This window comes from Eucalyptus grandis, chromosome 11 (genome assembly GCF_016545825.1).
Source record: "Eucalyptus grandis isolate ANBG69807.140 chromosome 11, ASM1654582v1, whole genome shotgun sequence".
In the NCBI taxonomy this organism is placed as follows: Eukaryota; Viridiplantae; Streptophyta; class Magnoliopsida; order Myrtales; family Myrtaceae; genus Eucalyptus; species Eucalyptus grandis.
This window is the reverse complement of record NC_052622.1, coordinates 2194725-2200518: the sequence shown is the minus strand read 5'-3', so window position 1 is coordinate 2200518 and position 5794 is coordinate 2194725. Positions and strand designations below refer to the sequence as shown.

General features: G+C 35.8%; 1 pseudogene; it reads right to left on the bottom strand.

Moving 5' to 3' along the window:
* Positions 1 to 435: 435 nt before the first annotated feature.
* On the bottom strand, positions 436 to 5391 carry LOC104417270 (annotated as a pseudogene).
* Between the last annotated feature and the right edge of the window lie 403 nt (positions 5392 to 5794).

The window sequence follows — 5794 nt, the reverse complement described above, 5'->3', positions numbered from 1 at the left end:
ATTGGTAATAGAACTAGTGAACTTATTAAATATGTATTAATGGTTGCGAAGAATGTATTTGCTTGGTGTCAAACATTGCCATAATTTGTTGATATCAACCTTATTTTACACAAAATTTATAGAGATCATGTTTGATGATTGTTGAGATGTGGAAAGAATCAAATATACTTATTATATGTTTAATGCATTACACTTGTTACAGCAGGGTGCGACTATTTATTTTGCATATTCAGATAATCTATTCCGATCCATGTAGTCCATATTTCACATAATGAAACTCTTAACACGATGTGATTAAATGGATATATCGGAAATTTCGACAAGCTAAGTAAGCATTCTTGATTCATGTAAACATAGTTAAGTGCGTACGTAAAAAACCTACTGAACCCTAAAAGCCATCGATCCTGAATATATGCCTTAGTTGTGATTGAACATTCATGGCCCAGGCGACGACAACATTTTTAGATTGAACAGAGCTTTGCTCTCTTGAAAAGTACTCCATTTCGGGCCAAATTGTTGCATCCACTCTCTTTCGGTGCTGTAATCCGGGGGATATTGCTTGACTTTAATACCATCATCTTCACAATAACGAGCACCTCCTTATTTTGAAGGTCAAACTCTTGCCAGTCTCCAAACCCACTTGAATGCAAGAATCCAACCTTATAAAAGACATCTTCATCTGGTATGACAGTAGACATTCTGTCACCCCATCTGCAAAATAGATCAAAATTTAATAAAGGGGTTAAATTCATATAATAGAGTTTATAATTTATCATTCAATGCGCTATAACTTCCAAGTTTTTGCATTTAATGCACTAGAAAACATACTTATTTTTGTTCGTAGGGTAAATGAGGACAAGTCCGGTTGTTATGTTCTTTCTGAGAACAATGTTCTTGAAAACGCCAAGGTTGAAATCGGCAATGCAAGATTTAGGCACAAATAGGTTGAACCACGGCTGAGGAACGTTCCATAGCCCCTGTCCTTGGAGCTTCATCTCTTTAACTTGTACCCGATTCACGAAATCTCCGTAGGCGACATCTTTCTTGAACATGAACTCGGGGACATGGCTCAAATCTTTCCATATTATCTCCAATTCCTAATGTTAACAAGATAATGGCGAACTAAGTCAAAAGATAAGATGTTTCCTAGAGTGAGGGGGTACTCCAAAACCCTAGCCCAACGCAACCAACAAAAAATCAGAACATAAGCTAGGATTTTTCTTTTCTTTATTTTTCAAAGATAGTTCGATAACGACCAATACTTACCTTATCCACTGTGCTCCGGGTGCGTCCATCGTAGTACTTGGCTACTTCGATACAGTAGAGGAGTTCATGTTCGGTCACGAGAGACATCAACCGCTGATGGTCCGAGAAAGAGAAGAAAGACATCCAACTGTCTGAATTTCGGTGCATGAGAAGCAAACCTTCTACATAGTCCAATGCTTCATCTTGGTCCGATTCAAGGCGTGGAATTAGACGTTCTTGGTCTATCGTGAAAGCTAAAAAATCACTATATAGCATTCTCACCCACTTAGCCTGTATTGGATTCAAATGAAAATACATTTACTACCTTGTTAATCTTCTCCATCAAACAACTACAAGAATACCCAATATATTCGTATAAGCTGCTCACTTGTGGGTTTTTGTTCAATTTGAAAGATAAGAGTCAATTGCAGCTTACAAAAGGAAAAATAGAGCTTCCGCTGTCATTTAAAAATAGAAAGAATTACCAAAAAGTTTTAAACTTATTGTAATTATATCAATTGAGTCAATTTTTTTTGTCCATTAAGTCCTCAACTTTTTGCAATTGTGCCAACTCAGTCTATTTGGTAATTTTGATAAAAAAAAAATATTGCTAACATGGACGCAAACTGTCTTAGGTGGTATAGTAAGTGCTAACATGGATAATTTTTAATAGCATTTTAATATTTAATCTGGAATTTTTTTCTTTTTCCTTTTTTTTCTTCTCTTCCTTCCTCCTCTAGCCAATTGCCAGACCTCGATGACTAGCCAAAGGTGAGGGTTGGTGAGGTCGACATCACCACCTTGCTAGTGGCTCAATGAGGCTCAACTTCACTAGATTTGGCAAGTTCAATCGTCGCCCTCACTGTCTAGCCTCTGTGATTGTTGCCGTACAGTAGCTCATGTAGGTGAGCAATGAAGAGAACTGCGACAATAGCAGCCATGGGAGCAACAAATCAACCTAGTTGTCAAAGGTCAATCCAAGGGTACCAATCATTAGAACTTCACCCCAAGGTTGGCCTCACCAGTAGCGACGCCCCAGCGACACCAAGATTGACCCTCGCTAATGGCCCATGGGGGTTAGCTTCGCTAGAGGCTAGTGAGGTCAACCTTGCCCCTAGCTAGTTGCCAAGGTTTGGCAATAGGCTGGAGGAATAAGGAAGGGGAGGGAAAAAAGAAAGAAAGAAAGAAAGAAAAGTAAAATAAAATAAAGGAAAACGAAATATAAAAAAGCTTTGAAAAATATTAAAATGTTGTTAAAAATTGTGAAGATCAACTCTAGCTGTGTTATTTAAAAAAAAAAAAAAAGCCTCCGGTTGTGTTACGTAGAACAGTCAATTTTGTGTTAGCAATTTTTACTAAATTGCCCGGATAGATTGAATTGGTATAAATACAAAAGGTTTATGATTCAATTGATAATTAAAAAAAGTTTAGGATTGAATTGATACAATTACAATATGTTAATGACTTTTTTGGTAATTTTCCTATAAAAACATGGGGTATCAAGTATGTCTACTCTCTTTTGTGAGGTCCAATATATCATGAGACTTGGACATTCAATCTCATAAAATAAAAAAGGGTTAACACCTTGAAAAATCTCAAATTAGTATATTTGTGACAAGTTTACCTTAAACTAATTTTTTTACTACAAAAAAACTCCAAATTGGTACACATTTGACAAATTCACCATAAACTGGTATATTTATGACAGATTTATCGTTTATTAATTGCTGTTAAATTTTATCGTCAAATTATTAAGTTGGATGACATGTGACAGTTGATCGATGTACTAGTTTGGATTTTACTCTTTGTTTGTCACAGTTGTACCAATTTTGTGTTTTTTTTAAAGGTATTAATCCAATTTAAAAGAGGGTATATTTATCATAAATATACCAATTTTGAGCTTTTAACGGTCAAACAAATTAATTTGGGATAAAGTTGTTATAAGCGTACCAATTTGAGCGCATGTGTAACAGTTTGTGGTTTTTCATGATTAAAAAATTAGTTTAAGATAAATTTATTATAAAATGTACTAGTCTGAAGTTTTCAAGATATTAACCCAAAAAAAAAAAAAATCTATTGTCTCAATTCTAAGATGGTGAAATCTGATCAGATAGTGCGCTACGTACCCTCTTTGAAGCTTGACCCAATGCAATCCTTGCTCTGGTTGTTATGCGAAATTGACCAGAACCACCCAGGGCGGAATAAACCAACTTGGGATTTTTATGGGGGAAGCAAGTAAAAAAGTCCCCATTTCCTATAAAAAAGACGGAAAAAAAACTATCATCAACACGCAAGGAAATAGAGGAAATGAAATCAACATGTACATGTATGTGGTGCGTAATTTAATACCTCAGAAGGAGAAAGAATCTTACGCATCAAAACACAGTCATCAATTATCCAAGTCTATATATTTCAAAACTTAAAATCAAATTTCTTGTTTTTATTGTAATACGAAATTGTTGGGAAAATTATCCAAAAAATCATAAATTTATTGTGTTTTTGTCAATTCAATTGTAAATTTTTCAAGTTTACCAATTGAGTCCTAAATCTTCTGACATTTTGCTAGTGAGTTCATCTAGCCAATTTTGATCGAAAATTGCTAATGCAGAAACTAACCATTTTACATAACATAGTTGACGCTGATGCATAAATTTTTTAATAGGATATTAATATTTTTAGTTAATTTTCATTTTCTACTCCTTTTCGGTTTTTTTTTTTTTACGTCTCTTCTTCCTCTAACTGGTCATTGACAAGCTCGAGCTCCCCCAATGACCTAGAGGAAGAAGGTAAAGGAAAAAAAATATTACTAATATTATTCACATTGGTGCTAATTGTGTCACGTATGATGGCCGATATTCACGTTAATAATTTTCTCATAAAATTAACTAGATGGACTCAATTGGCAAATATGAAAATATTTGAGACTCAATTGGCAAAATTGAAAAGTTTTTGATTGAATTGATAAAAATGTAATAAGTTTAGGATTTTTTAGATAATTTTCCTTGGAATTTTTTTCTCTTTTTTGGATAAGTAATGTTAGTCCGCTACCACAACAACATATATAGCACATATAAGAGACTTTTTCGCTGAGGATTGCGTTGTCTTTTTCCACGCGTACCTACCATGCATAAACTAGAAAATTGGTTGTTGGCTAGAGTTCGAAGTCTATCATTTATTTTTATTTTATTTTTTAAATAGATCAATGAATAAACAAATCCTCGTTCTCTGAATTTAATTGGACCTATTACTTTAACCAGTTGGCTTATCCGGTCAACCTAATCTTTCTATTTCAAGTCTTCAACTGCTATAGTAAATCCCAACTTCTTGATAAAGACTCAAAGTATTAAAAATAAAAATAGAATGTTAAAATAAAACATGAAAATATAAAATATAAAAGATAGAATGTTAAAATGCATGTGTTGAGTGTTCATGTTAAATTTAACTTATAGTGTATGTCTGTTTTTATTTACTGTATGTAACAAATCTGAGTATGTTGTTTTCTTGTAATATTCCCAATCCAATGACTTCCAGCAGATCGAGACGATAGGCTCATTGAATGTTCTCAATTAACTGTAAAGACTTCAGACGTAAAATACTGAGTTTAATTAGTCATCAATATATGGAAGCAGAGGGTGAATGTGTTATACCAGTAATAACATCCATTTCGTAGATCTGAGGGCCATATCGAAACGTTGACCCGCTAATGCCTGCACTAGAGAGCGTACCACCCACAGTTAGGTACAAATTATCTGTCCACGAAACTGGTGCAACACCGTGTTTCTCCCACGCATCGATCCATAATTGTTGGCCGCTGACATTGGCATAGTGGCCAAGCATCCGGCTCCACAACACGATGATGTCACGCCACTTGTGACCAAGAGACGTCATGTCCACAACGAGCCCATTGCTAGCCATAGCTTGTCCCCAGATGGAGTGGTCGCATCTTCTGGCTGTGATAATGAAAAAAATAGAGGATTCAAGGCGAGAAGGGCGAAGGATGGCTGTGGGAATTTCTCGGGGGATAAGGCTGAAGTCAACGGAGGCCGCACAGATGGTTCTCGGATTGACGTGAAGGTTGTTGCCGGTGGGGAGAGAAAGGAGCTTGTGGTATAGTGAATTGGTCAAAAGCTTGCATTGGCGTGCCATTGAGAGCAATGCGCTCGTAATTCTGAGTTTTACTATTATGCAACGTGAGGCCATTGGATGGTTTTCTGCCAATTTTAAGGTTGAAGGAACAAAGAGATGATGAGCAAGTGGAGGAGTTGAGAGAGAGAGAGAGAGCTCACTAGGGTCTCATATATAAGCACGCTTAGAAGGACAGTATTGCAAAGCCGTTCCCTCTTGGAAAAGAAAGCACCAGCTATGCAGCTTGTAAGAAGATAATTGTCAGGGTTCTTGGCTTTGATTTGTAGATATTTTGAAATCGTTAGTCAGTGATTTGACTTTCATTCTCCGTATTGTCTCCATCGGATCACCAGTAAAGCATATCCATCTGTAGGAAACTTCTTTTAACTTTCTTGCAGACTGAGTATGTTGTTCCTTGAGTTCA